Source organism: Cervus canadensis, chromosome 6 (genome assembly GCF_019320065.1).
Source record: "Cervus canadensis isolate Bull #8, Minnesota chromosome 6, ASM1932006v1, whole genome shotgun sequence".
Lineage (NCBI taxonomy): Eukaryota > Metazoa > Chordata > Mammalia > Artiodactyla > Cervidae > Cervus > Cervus canadensis.
In genome coordinates, this window is record NC_057391.1 from 19286952 (window position 1) to 19304414 (window position 17463).

The following is a 17463-nucleotide window of genomic DNA, read 5'->3' on the forward strand; positions in this document are numbered from 1 at the left end:
ATCCCTCACCTGACCCCTGGACTGCTGTCTATATGCTCGTCCAGCCTCTGTTCTGCCCCATCCACTGCAGGGCCAGCTTTCCAGCTCAGCCTCATGGCCACCCTCATCCTGCCCCAACACCCACAGGACAGTAACAGGGTCCCTGTAACCTCTCCAGGCCCATCCACATGTTCCCCAACATACCTCCCTGGGTTCAGCTTCACACAGCCACGGCCATTCCCCAAACACACCCACCTGCTCTCTCCTGCCCTCTCCCATGCTATGCCCTCTGCACAGGACAGATTCTCCCAGATCTGCCTAGAGCTACTAGTCCCCTAGTCCTCAACTCTGCTTCTAGATGCCACTGAAGCTCTATCTTCTTCAGGAAGACTTTCCTAGCCACCAGGCCAGGCCCAATAATGCCCCTGGTCTCTCTTTGTGCCCCATGGTCTGGGTCCTGGTCCTTGCTGGGTTGTCACTGCTGGTAGGAGTGTCTCCTTCAGAGAACTGGGCATCCTGGAGGGCAGGGGATATGTCTGATTCACCTCTGTACTCCACAGCCCAGCATAGTGGGATGATTAAAAAAGAAAGAATAGCAGGCAGCCACTCACTAGAGCCAGTCATCTGGTTGAGGTGACAACACAATACACATACACACACACACACACACACACACCCCGACCTGAGCCCTCAGAGGACCAAGAAGTTGAGGGCTAAGCCATCATGGAGTGTGCCCCTGAGAAGGCAGGATTTGAACTAGGCCCTGGAGGCTTGCTCTGCTCCTGTCCAAGGATACAGGTGTGGATACTTGCACCAAGCGAGGCTGGATGGAAAACAACTATGGTGGATCACAGTCACGGCCCCAGTGCCTTACCTTCCTTGTGTCCGTGCCCTTTACTGTGTGATTCTGCATTGCTCTTCCCCATCCTACCCTGCTCCTGAGAACAGCCATGACTTGCCTGGGCCTATGAGATGCCAGCTGGCTTGAAATGTGCTGCCTTCTTGTGCTCTGCCATCACCATGAGAACACACCCCCACTAGCCTACTGGAGGACGAGAAACGTGGAGCAGAGCCAAGTCATCAGAGTCACCCCAGCCAAGACTAGTCCAGGGCAGTCAATGGCCAGCCAACCTCCAGAGATGTGAGTGAGCGCAAGTGAGACCTGAAGAACCACTCAGCAGAGCCCAGCCTAAATTGCTGACCCACAGAATAGTAAGTTAAATGCTTATTATTTCAAGACACTGAATTCCAAGGATTTGTTACACAGCATTCTTGAGACTATACAGTGACTAAGAAGATCAGCCTAGGAAGATGTGTTTATCCACAATGGTGCCCACAGTGGGCTGGTTGTTAGGGAGTCTGAGTAGAGTCCCCCTTTCCTTCAGCATTTCCCACTGCCCTCACCTCTCCAGCCACACTGGGCTTCATGAGGCCTCACACATGTACTATATCTCTGCACAACCTAGTCCCTCCTCCTAGAATGCCTGTTCTGTCTTGTCCTCTTTGTATCCTGTTTTTCCTTCAAGGTCAGGTCATACTCTAGAGACCTTTATGGATACACAGCCTTCTAGCCACCTTAAACCTTTTAGGAACAACACAAAGTGTAAGTGAGTAAATCCCCTCCTTTTTCTCTCTGCCCCTCCCCACATCCCACTGTGGTCTGCCTCAGCTTTACTGTGGCACAGTCATTAACTCATGGAGCTCTGCTGGTTTCTGAATAGTAAGTCCTGCCCAGCCAAAGAGGGAGCAGACCTCCAGGACTCCTAGATCTCACAGAGGCTCAGCCGAGTTTCTGATACTAAGAAGCATCTGGGAAGTGGGCAATGAATAGAGATGAATACGCTTTTCAGTTTTTAGAACAATGTGACATGATGCATTGTAAAGGAAAAAAAACCCCTGAAATCCAAAGACCTATTTTCAAATGGGCAGAAGACCTAAAAAGACATTTCTCCAAAGAAGACAAAAACATAGGCAAACAGGTACATGAAAAGTTTCTCATCACTGCTAATTATTAGAGAAATGCAAATCAAACAAGGAAGCAACACCTCACACTGGTCAGAATGGCCATCATTAAAAAGTCTACAAATAATAATTGCTGGAAAGGTTGTAGAGAAAAGTGAACCTTCTTACACTGTTGGTGAGAATGTAAACTGGTGCAGCTACTATGGAAAACAGTACACAGGTTCCTAAAAAAACTAAAAACAGAGTTGCCATATGATCCAGCAACCCCACTCCTAGGCATGTATCAAGACAGAACTATAATTCAAAAGGATGCATGCACCCCTCTGTTCACAGCAGTACTATTCACAAGAGCCAAGACACGGACACAACCTAAATGTTCATCAACAGATGAACAGATAAAGATGTGGTATAAATATACACACAATGGAATATTACCTAGCCATTAAAAAAGAATGAAATAAGGCCATTTGCAGCAACATGGATAGACCCAGAGATGGTCGGCCTAAACGAAGCAAGTCAGAAAGAGAAAGACAAATACCATATGATATTACTTATATGTGGAATCTAAAATATGACACAAATGAATATACCTATGAAAAAAACCAGACCCAGATATAGAGAACAGACTTGTGGTTGCCAAGTGGGTGGAGACTGGAGGAGGGAAGTGTTGGGAGTTTTGGATTAGCAAATGTAAACTATTATATATAGAATGAACAACAAGGTGCTACTATATAGCACAAGGAATTATATTCAATATCTTGTGATAAACCACAACAGAAAAGAATATGAAAAAGAATATATGTGTGTGTGTATATAACGTAGTCACTTTGCTGTATAACAGAAATTAAGCACAACATTGTAAATCAACTGTACTTCAATAAAACTAAAAAACAAAACCAAAAAACCCCCCAAAGATCTATTTTCAGTGCTTACCTTGCTCCTCAGCAAGGAGATCAAGACAGTCAGTCTTAAGGGAGATCAACCCTGAATATTCACTGGAAGGACTGATGCTGAAGCTGAAGCTCCAGTATTTTGGTCATCTGATGCGAACAGATGACTCATTGGAAAAGTCCCTGATCCTGGGAAAGATTGAGGGCAGAAGGAGAAGAGGGCATCAGAGGATGAGATGGCCAGACAGCATCACTGATATAATGAACATGAACTTGGGCAAACTCCGGGAGATGGTGAGGGACAGGGAGGCCTGGCACATGGCAGTTCATGGGGTCGCAAAGAGCTTAACACAACTGGGCGACTGAACAACAGCCTTGCTCTGTGACACCTGGCCAAGCCCTGAGCCCTCCGAGCCTCAGATTCCCCGTATGTATAATGAGAGGTTGTGCTGACCCTTCTCCACACTCCCTGCCAGTGCTGAGCATCTGTGACATTTGTCCATGTGTCTAGTCCTCTGTCAGCTCTGGTCTGGTTCCTTTCACCACTCCTCACTGGCCCTAAGTTCAGCATCAGATCTTCCCACCTGCCGGCAGCCCTGGCCAAACCTTTGGAAGGTGGCCACTGAGTTGGCCTGGCTTTTTTTTGACTGCCAGCAGCCTCCTCTTCCTGAACCTGCCAGTGAGCTTGGTGGTGGGAGTCATCTCTCCTGCAAGCTCTGCTGGGCAAGGCTGGGTCCCTGCCTGTCTGACAGGGGAGTCTCGGCCTGTCTTTAGGAAATACGCACAGGGACACGTACACACAGACACACACACACACATACAGACGCAAGCTCCTCTCCTGGCAGCTTCTGCTGGGCCAGTGGGAAAGAATGCTGACAGGCTGTACTAGAGTCAGGTGAAAAGAAGAGAAAGGAAGATAATGAACCAGAGCAAAATTATCCAGAAAGGGGAAAACCCTTCTAGGCTAGCTTATTGAAGACAAGGATGAGAGATTTCAGAGAGCACATCTTCCTGGGATACAGTGCAGGAAGGGAGGAGGCAGCCTCTAGCTGAGATCATTGCTATCTCCAACCTCACCTCCAGCTCATTCTAGCGACACTCAGATCTGTGCCCCTTGGGATACCAGGAAGGAGCCTGGGATAGGAATTCACGGGGTCCCCGTGTCCAGGGCCGGGACAGCAGGGTGGAGGGATGCCAAGCCTACACTCACATCCACCCCGCCCCCATGGCTTTCAGATACCGTGAGGGGGGCTGATGCGATGCAGAGTCTCCAGCTTTGCTTCTCTGCTCCACCTCCTTCCTCTGCCCCCTCTCCAGCAGAGAAGGCTTGAAGGAAGCACAGAAAGGCTGCAGGTAGGCGCTCACTCACTTCTGTGCCCACACCACCTCCCACCTCACCTCCATGCAAGTCAGAGACAGAGATTAAGAGGCTGAAATCACAAACAAAACCTGCGGTTCTAGCCAGGGTAACTGCCTTAGCACCTCTGCACCCTTGGGAGATCCAGCTTTTCTTTTCTATAGCTGAATGTCTCTTTTGCAGGCAGAGGTCATCAAACCCACTCTATCAAATGGGTGCAGGGATGAAAAAGACCTTCTGAATCCATGAGGCCCTACATATATGGGAGATGTTCTCATTATTAAGACCAGAAATTGGTCCCCAAGGAGCTTTGGGTCTCATTGTGGGGGCTCAAGACCCTCTTTGCAGCCTATACTTTGAGGAACACAGTCAGGAGCTGGTCCCAGCCCCTCACCCAACCAGTCAACAGCCTCAGAGCCCCTCTGGGCCCACTCCAGAGTAGGGCTGTCAGGGAGGAAGAGAAGGTGTTCTGAGTCTTCCCTTCTGAAGCTCCCACCTAGGGCGTTGATGAGGTGACAGAGCCTCCTAAAGAAGAGGGAGAGGCCAGCGCAGGACAGAGTAAGAGCAGGAGCTAAAGGGTGGGGCTCAGACTCTCCAGGGAGGGATAGGGTGGCATGGGCTAGAGGAGCCAAGAGGGCTTCCTGGCAGAAGGGAAGGGCATGAATTGACCTTGAAGGACATGACTGCTGCTGCTGTGAGCCTGGGCGTGGCTGACTGAGGCTGCAAGGCTCAAAGGCAGGCACACAAAACTCCGTGGGAGGCCACCCATGGCAGTGCTCAGGAACAGACCCCCAGACACGAGTCCAGCTGCAGGGGAGCCCCTCGTGGCTGCAAGGGGATTCGAGCAGAGGCAGGATGGCATGGTGCCCAGGGGTTCCCCTTCTGCCTTTTCTTTGAAGGAGTGAGCACCGGACTGACGAATGAATGACCCAGAACACAGGCCTGCAGGTGGCTGCCTGCTTCTGCCTTCGGGCCTGGCCAGGACGGAAGCCGACTATCAGCCCTCAGAAGCAGAACTTCTGGTCGTAGTGAGAAGGGGCCAGGGAATCCTGCTCTGTCCACAGATCTCCTAGGTCTGTCAGGGAAAACCGCCCCTCAGAACTAAGCCCTCCACATCCATAGGCCATTTGAGCTATGTGGGTCCAGTGGCCCCCAAGTGGGAATTATTATACCCAATCTAGAGATTGGAAATCTGTGCCCCAGGGAGAAGAAGGGGTTAGACCTATATCGAGGTCCAGGACTAGGACCTGGCCTTCTGCTCCTCAGCTGAGTCAGTGTAGACACAATAACCAGATAAGCTGGGTCAGTGTAGACAAGATAGCCAGATAACTTGGGTCAGTGCAGACAACTGGATTACCAGGAGCAAAAGAATCCATTTTGTAATAAAATTCACACTGCAGTGACATACGGTAAGCCCTGTATATGTGCACATACTAGGTAATGAGCTAGACACTGCACAGGGCCTCATTTAAGACTCAGATCTCCCCACTGGGTTCATGGTCCTCACCTCCATGGGTAGGGGAAGGAACAGGGGCTTGTTTTTTTAGAGTCTGGGGATCTTTTCCAAACCACCTAGGAGGAAGGGCAGAGCCTGGGTCTGAATGTGGGTCTCTCTGCAAAGCTCTGCATCTTTCAACCACTATCTGGCAACACCAGACAACCGCCTGCACTGTCAGGAGCTCTGGGCCAAGGAGGGAACAGCCATGCAGGTAGGACAAGAGTGAGAATCCTACTGCCAAGCACCATTTCAGTTTGGTTTTCTCATTGCCTCTCCCAGTGCCAGGGCCTGGCACCTCTGGGAACTGGTTCAGAGCATAACACCAGCAACAGTAGCTTCACTGTTACTTCTGCTTCTACGCCAAGTGCTGCAGTGTCTATGCTGAGCACTTTACATACACATACGCACACAAGCACTTTACATACACCATCTTATTGGCTCTTAAAACAAACCTTAGAGGTAGGTTCTTTTTGTTCCCATTTTGCAGATAAGAAAACTGAGTCTCTAAGGAGTGAAGTAACATGCTGGTCATGATCTCAAAATTGTTCAGTCCACACTACCCCAAGATTTCAGGTAAAAAGAAAGACATTTTTCCAACAGTGAGAGTGGTATGAGAGTGACATGGTCATCTCTGGAGGAGGTGATCCCCCATCACTGATTTTTAGTGTATGTGTAGAGTGATTGTGTGGATCACAACAAACTGTGGAAAATTCTTAAAGAGATGGGAATACCAGACCACCTAACCTGCCTCCTGAGAAATCTGTACGCAGGTCAAGAAGCAACAGTTAGAACTGGACATAGAACAACAGACAGGTTCCAAATTGGGAAAGGAGTACGTCAAGGCTGTATATTGTCACCCTGCTTATTTAACTTATATGCAGAGTACATCATGAGAAATGCTGACTGGATGAAGCACAAGCTGGAATCAAGATTGCCGGGAGAAATATCAATAACCTCAAATAGGCAGATGACACCACCCTTATGGCAGAAAGTGAAGAACTAAAGAGCCTCTTGATGAAAGTGAATGAGGAGAGTGAAAAAGTTGGCTTAAAACTCAACATTCAAAAAACTAAGAGCATGGCATCTGGTCCCATCACTTCATGGCAAATAGATGGAGAAACAGTGGAAACAGTGACAGACTTTATTTTTCTGGGCTCCAAAATCACTGCAGATGGTGACTGCAGCCATGAAATTAAAAGACACTTGCTCCTTGGAAGAAAAGTTATGACCAACCTAGACAGCAAATAAAAAGCAGAGACATTACTTTGCCAACAAAGGTCCGTCTAGTCAAAGCTATGGTTTTTCCAGTGGTCATGTAAGGATGCGAGAGTTGGACTATAAAGAAAACTGAGCGCCGAAGAATCGATGCTTTTGAACTGTGGTGTTGAAGAACACTCTTGAAAGTCCCTTGGACAGCAAGGAGATCCAACCAGTCAATCCGAGAGGAAATCAGTCCTGAATATCCATTGGAAGGACTGAGGCTGAAGCTGAAACTCCAATACTTTGGCCACCTGATGTGAAGAAGTGACTCCTTGGAAAAGACCCTGATGCTGGAAAAGATTAAAGGCGGGAAGAGAAGGGGACGACAGAGGATGAGATGGTTGGATGGCACCACCGACTTGATGGACATGAGTTTGAGTAAGCTCCGGGAGTAGTTGATGGACAGGGAGGCCTAGCGTGCTGCAGTCCATGGGGTTGCAAAGAGTCAGACACAACTGAGCTACTGAACTGAACTGAACTGAGAGGGGAGGTTGTGTACACAAAAATACTATTTATAGTTGCCTTTTAAAAATTAATATTCAATTTACTAAGGACACACATTTGAAAGCAAAGCTTTTCTTCAGGATTAAGTTCCACTTACTGATCTTATTTTATTTATAAATGTAATATAATCACCACAAGACCTTCACTTTTTCTTCAGTTAAAGTTTGATTAACTCAAGTTGGAAAAACTAAACTCTTAAACAATCAGTGCCATTTACAACTTAATTAAATTTGCTTAAACAATTTCAACTACATAGGAACATTTAATATATTTGATTTTCCTAAGTAACTTAAATGTCTAATTGAACAAGTATCTGGTACTGGTATAATTGTTGTGAGTCTGACAAATTAAATTTATAAATACAGTGACTTTCACATTCTTTTAAATTTTGCAGTACTGTTTGCAAAATTCGTTAGTCTCTCATAGTCTCTCATAGTCTTTCAACGCAAAACTATGTGTCTATAAGCTTCTGGTTACAGCTAAGATAGAATGAGCATACTTCTTTTTCCCCCTCCCATTGGTTATAAATAAAAACCCTGGAAAAGATACATACAACACTGCCTAAGGACTCTGAAAAATAAATAATAGCAGGTGGATTGGAGAGGGAAATAAACACTCAAAGAATGACCAATATGGAAGTGAGTTTCTTAAGTATTTTTTCCTCCACTATGTCCCAGCTTAGACTCTAGAAAGCATGAACCCCAGATTGTACAGTGGGCACAAACAGAAAGAGCTCCAGAAAAATCCTCTTTGTCTCACCAGAGGATTGGGGAGAGGGACCCTGCAGGATGGCAAGCAGGGTAGGGGGTGCAGAATCTCCACTTTTCTCATTTACTGTCCAGAGTGAGATATGAGGAAAGCCCTGGTTGTGAGTTTATACTCCTGCAGTGTTGGTGGCGCAGGACCTAAAACTCTGAGAGAAATCCTTCTCTCTAGCTGGGGAAACAGAGTAAAGGGACCCTTTTGGGGAGTAGGGGGGAAATTCTGTTAATTTTTTTCTCTCTCTTTTCTTGCATTACCCAGAAAGTGAACACAGTCAGGGGAAGTGTATGACAACATAAGAGGCTAAAAGCCCAGGTCTCTAGCCCAAGGATCAGGAAAAGGGCTTCTAGAAGCCACAGAGGGTGAGGTCAGTCATGGAGAGCTGGAAAAGAAGCTCTCTTAAATCTGTGTATAAAGTCCTGGACTCACTCTTGAGCTGTGCATTCACAGAACTGACTCAAAGCAGAAGCCAGGTCAGGACTTAGGGTCTAAAATAAATAGGATTGATTATACAATTACAATGATTATCCAAAATGCCCCAAATAACTCCACATACAAGGAACTAGGAAAATCTCAGCTACCCTCAAAGGAATAGATAATTAGCAGATGCTGGCCTCAAGATGATCCAGATGATGGAATTATCACATGAAGACTGTTACATCACATAGCATATATCATATAAAGCAGCTGTTATAACTGTAGTTCATGAAGTGAAGGGGAATGATCTTGAAATGAATGGAAAGACGGAAACTCTTAGAAGGAAATGAAACCTATAAAAAAGAACCAAAAGAAAACTTTATAACTGAAGATTCAATAACCGAAATAAAAAATTCACTCCATGAGCTCAATGGCAAAATGGAGATGAAGAGGAAAGAGTTAACAAACTTGAAGATAGATTAGTAGAAACTATCTAACCTGAAAAACAGAAAAAAATTGGGAAAAAAATGAATAGACTTTTGGGGATTTATAGGATAAGGGCAAAATCTCTAACATTCCTATCATTCGTGTCTCAGACAGATTGGAGCAAAGGCTTGCTGCAGAAAAATATTGAAGAAATTATGACTGAACATTTTCCAAATTTGATGAAAAGACATAAATTTATAGATTTAAACAGCTCAGCAAGCCCCAAAAGAAAGACAAATTCAAAGAAAACCGGATTCAAATACATCTTAATCAAACTGCTAAAAAAAAAAAAAAAAAAAAAAAAAACACTTTTTAAAAAGCCAGAGGAAAGCAATACATTACACATAAGGGAACATAATTAAAATGACTACAGATTTCTTATCAGAAGACATGGAGACCAGAAGACAGTGGAACACCAACTCTAAAGTGCTGAAACAAAAGAACTGTCAACCCAGAATTCTATATTCAGTGAAAACGTTTTTTAAAGGCAAAATAAAGACATTTTTAGTTGAAGGAAAATGAAGAAGATTAATTGCCAGCGTGCCAGCTCTAAATGAAATGTAAGAAGAAGTTCTTTAAGAGAAAGAGAAATGAAGGAATTCCCTGGCAGTCCAGCGGTTAGAACTCAGCACTTCCACTGCAGTGACCAATGTTCAGTCCCTGGTGGAGGAACACAATCAGATGGTAAGGCCCTCTCCCAAAATAAAGAAAGAAAGAAATGATACCAGAAGAAAACCTGGAACTTAAGGAATAAAAGAAAAGAAACAAAAATGAGAATATCTGGAAAATCCCCCAAACACTAGAAATTAAGCAACACACTGCTAAATTTACAGTCAAAATGGGTCAAAATCTAGGAGTTTGAGGAGCCGGTAAGCTAGTTCTTAACCACAGGCCATGTGGCTCTCAAAGTTCTTCAGAACCTTGAAGGCCAGGCTAAGGAATTTGGAATTGGCACTACATTTAATAGATAAGCATTTAAGGATTTTCACACATAAGGCGCATATTTGCAGATAGAGGCAGTTGGATATAGATTGGGGGATGGTGGGGCTAGGGCAGGAAAAACCTGTGTTCCGTCCTGCAAAAGAGGCAAAGTAAAAGTAAAGAATCTGGATGTTTCCAGATGCCTGAAATAAGACATTTTAGAAGCAGGCTTATCCCTCCCTTTTCACAGAGGTTATTTTCATGGTCCTTCTGGAGTCTACACATGCTAAGTGAACCAGCTCCAGAGGCAGGAAGATGCCTCTGCCACCCACCAGGGGACTTTCTGAGGACAAGGGCCATGCAACTCCATAATAATGGAGGTTTCCCAAGGGTTAACTAGCCTGTGGCTCTGGACAAGTCACTTAACCTCTCTATGCCTCAATTTATCCTCTGTATAATGAGGCTAATATCAGTTCCCATAGACTGGGTCATGACCTTGGGCTCAGCTGCCTGGAGAAAAGGTTGAATGGAGAATTTGGACCCCTGGCTCCTGGTAGCTGCTATGGGATTCTAGCTGGAGGACATCTCTCTAGCTTGCAGGGAGACTTGGAGGAAGGCCTCAGCATGACAAGAAGGAGTGAGACTTCTGCTCCAACGGCCTGGAGTGGGGGAGGGGAGGGCACATAAAACATCCTCTGCAGAGACTTTGATCAACAGTCATGACAGGGACGGCTTCCATCCTCTTTGAAGCAGCAGAAAGATCAATCCTCCTTCTTATCTCAGCTTCTCTGTGCAGAGGCACCACGTGTTTCTGCAGCCGCTGCTACTCCGGGAGAGACCAGAGTAGAAGGTGATGCCTGACCCAGGCCTGCTGCCTCCCCTCAACTCCTTATCCACCCCCCTGGGATGAGAGGAACCTGGCATTTCTGGCCTTCACCTGGCCCGACCTCAGAGGGGAGGAGAAGGAAAAAGAACGCCTACACCCCAGAAAGTGAGAGCTTCCTCGACTCCTTCATTAAACTTTCATCAGGGTCCCTCCTCACCTGTACGTCCCCCTTCTTTTGTTCAAAGGCTGGCTTTAAAACATCACATTTTGCTGAGATCTAAAGATACGAAGACAGGTGGCAGGAGACTGGATTCTACTTACAAGTCCGCCTTTGATTTCCTGTGTGACCTTGAGCAAGTTACTTCCCCACTCTGGAGCTTAATTTCTCTATCTATGGAGCAGAGTTGCTCTAAGTGTTTCTTCAGCTTTCCGTTTACAACTCTGTGATCAAGACCAGCCTGGGCCCAGGCCAGGGTTCCATTCAGGTTCAGATGGTAGAATTGTCTTTGTCAGATCCTGTCACAGAAGAACTGCCTTCATAACTCTGTCTGCCTCCAAGTCCTTGGCCAAATATTTTCTGTATAATCCTATCACTGGAAAGATGAGTCCATGGGTTCTGCCCATGAAGGGGAGGAACAATTCCTATAACAGCTGTCCCCAGCTGCTCGAGGACTACAGAAGGCAGAGAAGCCTGCAGGTTGTGTCCCTGGAATGCTGGAGGAAGAAGAGCAGGAAGCACAGGACAGGGGAGGAGCAGGTGGTGGGAGAAAGAACCTCTTAGGACCTTCTGCTTCCGCATGTTGCATGCTTATAATCCCACCAGACTGGTGAGTTAGGTTAGGGCTGGTAAGCCTCTTCTACCCTGAATGCCAGCTTACCCCACCCAGGTACAGCCCCTCCCCAGCTGGGCGAGTGAAACAGTTGTACACACAGAAGAATTAAGATCCTCCACTTAATTCTTCCCCACCCCCCGCCCTCCAGAGCAGGCCCCAAAGACAGAGGACAGAGGCTGCAGGAATCCGGGTCCTCCAAGCAGGACCCACGAGCTGACATGTCTTACGCACCTGCCAGACGCCTCCTCTGAGAATCCCAGGAATAAGTTTCCTGTGTCTGGTCCCTAGAACAATCACGGACCTACTCATGAGTTCAGAGCCAGTGCTCTCAGTCTCCCAGGGCCTGGAGGATAGAACTGCTCCAGAAAAGGGAAAAAATAGGTGGGAAAGGAACACTTTCAACCTCCCTGCTTTGTGAGGTTCTGATGTGTGTCAGGAGCTCCTCTCTGCCTCCAGGACTTGGTCTTCAGCATCCTCGTTCACCTCCCCAGGCCCCCTCCCATCACTCTGGACACCTGGGGTCCTCTTGTTTTGCCCTCCAGGAAGTCCCCAGAGTCAGCCCTTTGCCTACCACCCCTCACTGGCCTCTGCAGCTCGGGCTGTCTCTGGAATGGGACCCACCTGTGATCTGCTGCCAGGATTGGTTAGGCCGAGATGTGCCAGCCCTGCCATCCTGCCCAGATGTGTGTACCTGTGGGTGGGCGTGTGTTTGTGTGTACACGCATATACACACGTGCATGTACTCTGTAGTACACACTTTTTGAAAGTATAAAAAACATGTAAAATGAGATTTTATCAAATTTGACACACATGCATACCTTCCTTAAAGTCCTAATTTTGTGTGTCCATGATAACACGGTTCTTTCCCTCCTTATTTTTCTAGTCTTTCTAATCTCTAGCAGCAAAACCTCTTGTAAATGATGTTGAATTTGAATTTGAAGCCATGGGTAACTCGACCCATTTGACCAAAGGATGAGCATGAAGAAGACCAAGATGGAGTGAAACTGGAGAACTCCCAATGTAGAATTTCTTTTCCTTTCATGGCCTTGCTTCACATGGAAGTTCATTCTCAAATGCTGTCTCTTTCTGCTTCCAACAAGACCACCACTGGAGCGCTGGCCCCCAAGTTTTCTGTCCAGCTGAAGCCCTCTACATTTCTTTTCACGAGAGCCCTGGAGTCACTGAACTTCATGCCCTCGTCCTACCGCAGCCAGCCTGGTAACCACAGAAGACGCCTAAAGCCAATGCAGTTTCTATTCAGTGTCTTCTCTGTTTCACATGTAGACCAAAGAACATCAGTCATCATGGCTAATAAACACAAGAGCAGTACCAGTGCTAGACCTGACGAAGTCACCTGGGGAGGCTCATGAATTCAACAAACTGGCTTCTGGTTTCAATCTGGCTTTTAATCAGGGAGGGAAGTTGATCTTCTAAAGGAGCTCTGTTTCTATAAAACTGATAAAGAGCCTGTTTTCCCACCTCCCTTTCAGAAATACACATGCTGATGGCGGCCTTTACCATCCCATCATCTGCAGGACACACTTTAGACGGCAAGTTTGGCGTACAGCTGAGGTGCCCTGGACGGACAGCATGTTGTGTTTTAGGAAATGTGTGGATGTGTGTGTGTCAGCGGGGGGGAGTACATATGTGTGTTTGCACACACTTTGATGGGGCTGTTTGGGTGTGACTACATGCAGAATGATACTAAAGCCTGTGGTCCTGCAGTTTAGGGGCGCTTGTGTATTCCTGAATTTGAGGGGTGTTATGCTGATTTTGGAGCTCTCATGTGGAATGAGTGACAGGGTTGTGAACCCACTGAGGGGTGAGCCTGTGGCTATAGAGCACCGACATAGGGATCTGTCTGCCCTGGGGGCAACGTGGGCTGGGCACCCTTGGACCTTTGAGCATCATGGTCACGTTTTTTCCTGGAGAAGCCTCCTGCCTACTCTAGCCTTGCTACCCCTTCTGCACCAGAGGACAAGCTGGGCCTCTGACCAAACAGCCTGTCTGAGGTCAACTGTCAGCAGCAAGCTCAGTGCTCCTAGCTGTCCCTGCGGTTCTTAATACCTGGCCCAGGTGGCCATGCTAGGGAGGGGCTGACTGAGGCTGGGGTATATCAAGTAGCTACTGTTTCCCCATTTTTTCAGGTGCGGGAACTGAGCCTGGGAAATTAAATAACTTTCTCTGGGGTCCCAGCAGAGAGTTTCTTGGGAAGTTCAAGGTTAGCCTAGATGTGTTCTAGAAGAAATAATAACACAAACAACTGCTCAGTCTGTGCTGGACCCTGTGCTAAGCACCATACAGACATTATTTAAACCTCACAATAGTATATCAAGTAGCTACTATTTCCCCATTTTACAGGTGAGGAAACAGCCTGAGAAATTAAATAACTTGCCCTAGGTCACACAGCAAAGAGGTTGTAAGACTCGGATCTGAACCTGGGACTGTTTGACTCCAAAATTTGTGCTCATCTCTCCCCATTCCCACTTACATATTGTCCTAGAAAGAGGGGAGAATGGGGCTCACTTCTTCACAAAGCCATGGATAAACCTTAATTTCACAGAAGGAATTTTATACCCATGGATTTAAGATCCATGACTCTTGATGAGAAGAATAGGAGGGGGTGGGCAGGGGAAATAAAAAGCAGAGACATCACTCTGTTGACAAAGGCCCATATAGTCAAAAGCTATGGTTTTTCCAGTTAGTCATGTATGGATGTGAGAGTTGGACCATTAAAAAGGCTGAGCGCCAAAGAATTGATGCTTTCAAATTGTGCTGTAGAAGACTCTTGAGAGTCTCTTGGACTGCAAGGAGATCAAACCAGTCAATCCTAAAGGAAATCAGTCTTGAATATTCATTGGAAGGACTGTGGCTGAAGCTCCAATACTTTGGCCACCTGATGCGAAGAGCCGAGTCATTGGAAAAGACACTGATGCTGGAAAAGACTGAGGGCAGAAGGAGAAGGAGGTGACTGAGGATGAGATGGTTGGATGGCATCACCAACTCAATGGACATGAGTTTGAGCAAACTCCAGGAGATGGTGAAGGACAGGGAAGCCCGGCGTGCTGCAGTTCATGGGGTTGCAAAGAGTCGGACATGACTGAGCGACTGAACACCACCACCACCACCTAGAGAAGGCCCCTGGAACGCCTGGAGAGAACTCCCTCTCAGCTTTGACAGGGGATGGAGCCCGATGTACAGATCTCAGTCCACACTGCTGTCCCTGGAGCCCTGCGTGTACAAGGTTCCCACTGCTGGTTCTTGTGCCTGCTTTGCCTCACCCTAGGGCGATGATGCTGGGAAGGGACTCAGGTCAAGTGGTCAGAGACTCCACTGGACCCACAGTGGCTCTTGCCTGTGCTGGGAGACGCTGCCCATTCCTTTTTTTCTTGGATTTCAGTTGCAGGGGAAATGCATTATTTTTTCATTAAAAATTCATTTTGGAACAGATAGCCTTCAGAGATGTAATTAGCCATGTTATTTCTCTCCATTAGCCGTCCCTGGAGTTTGCTGGAATTCCTTGTCCTTTTTCCTCTCCATTTCACTCTTTTCCATCCTCTTTACATGTAGGTTGTAACACTGCCCCACTGTCTCCCCCAACCACCACTGCACACTCCGAATTTGGACTGAATAACTATTTTAAAGCCTGGATGAGGAGTTAGAGCAAGCTCCCTCCCCACTCCCTGGGTTCTGGGGTCACAGTCCCCTGAGCCAGCAAGGGATTCATAGATGCCCACTTCTGCTCATAGGGCAAGGGGGCAGCCTGACATGACACGGAGCTGGCCTGGCTGGTCGCCAGTCTAAGTCGAGCATGGAGGCTCCTGGCTCCCCACTGACGAGCTGGGTGATCCCAAGCAAGTAACTTCCGTTGCCCTCACCAGGTGGCCAAGGTTGGCAGTGACATATATAAAGCCCCTCCCCTGAGGTACACAGCAGGTGCCCTCTAAAAGGAAGGCATGGTCAGGATGTCCAGGGACAAGACAGGGGCTTCTGGGGACTGAATGAGCAGCAGACGGGGCAGCATGACAGAGGCAGCCTCTCACCAAGAATCGGAGTCCTGTGTGTGGTGGTGCCCCAGGGCTTGGAAGGCAAGAGTCAGGAAGAACCATGATGAGGACCCCCTCAGGAGCAAAACCACCTTCGGAGCAGGGGAGAGCCTGTGGGGACAGCTGCCAGGGCTGAAAGCACCTCTTCTTCACTGACTGTCGTAGTTTCTACCTAGAGTTGCTTCTATGAGTTATTTCTGGCGTGCATGACAGCTGGATTGAAGGTGACAAGAGGTGTCATCTTCAACTTAACTAAGGAGAAGGATAGAGCAAGGGAGGGCTCCCCAAGATGATGAGGTTGACCCCCAGTGCAGCAAATAACCCAGGACACCCCAACTGGCTCCAGGGACTTCAGGTGGCTGGGCGGGCTACTGCTCTGGGGAATTCCAACATCACACGCTCAGAAGACAGCTGTCTCCACCCCCAACTCCCAGCCCTCTGTTCCCCTCCCGCTAGTGACATATGAGGTGCAGCTGTCTCCAGCATTATCAGAAATACCGCACTCCATGGGGGCGAGGGCAGAAAACCTGCTGCGGAAAACCTAAACTTATCCTGGTTCCCCACAAGGAGGGGCAAAGAGAAAAGCACAGCTTTAGCATAAAAGGTTGTTGGCACTTCGCAGTGAAATCAAATCAGAATGCATGTGATTTACAGCAAGAGGTAGCATGCCCCAGACTCGACAGTCATGGGTAGGTGTCCTTTGAAGGAGGCTACCTGATAACTGTTACAGGGACCCGGCGCATCTCATTTCACAGAGTCGTGTCATGTTGCATTGACATGAAGGGAACTGGAGTGAACTTGGTTTCTAATACGGGCCTCACCCCGCTTTCATAGCAACCGTGGTCTTCGGGTTCCTGGAGAAAGGCAGAGAAACAGGAACTGTCTGTCTCACAAGCTCTTTGAACTTCTGCACTGATGTTCTTGCAAGCCTGGTGGAAGCCGGCGGCATCTTGACTCAAGTCTAGTTCACAGGGATTTTCACAGATGTTTCCTGGGCATTGGTAATACTAATGGTGATGCTGAGGTTCCTGACCACGCCCGTGCCCTGGGCTCTTGGACCCTGCTCAGCTCTCAACACATGCTGCTTCATACCCACCTGTTCCATGAGGTGCTATCATTCCCCTGCCTCAGGACATACGATGCTGAGACTCAGTAAGGTTAAGAGATGGTGTCAAGCAAATGACACCTGTTACCACCTCTGGGGCGGGCGGTGGGGGTGGGGGGTGTCCCACTGCATGGAGGAGAGCAAAGAGCACAGTAATGCCTGCCACCAGCAGCCCAGAATGTCAACCTGCTCCGTGGTCTGCAAGAGTGTCAGGGTCACCAAGAAAGACACGACTCACACAGGCACGGGAGGGAAGAGTGCTTTACTCAGAGAAGCGACAGAGCAGAATCAGCTTCAGTAGCTGGCATCAGTGCCCCGGGGCCCCAAAAAGACCCCTGTCCCTCCCTGCCGGGTGGAGATACAGCAGTAGGATTGGCCAGAGGCCATATGATGCACACACTCAAGCAGAACAAAGGAGCACACACTGAATCTACAACAGGGAAAGACTACCCCACACGAGGCGCTAAGTCCAGCAGAGCCTGCAAGGGCTCCCTAGCTCTTGGCAAGGGAGCACCCCAGGCCTAAGGCCCACTCTTACATGCCAAGCAGGGGTGGAAAGACAGCACACACGCAGTGGTCTTTCCCAACAAGTGGGACCAAGTTCAGCTGGGGGCTGG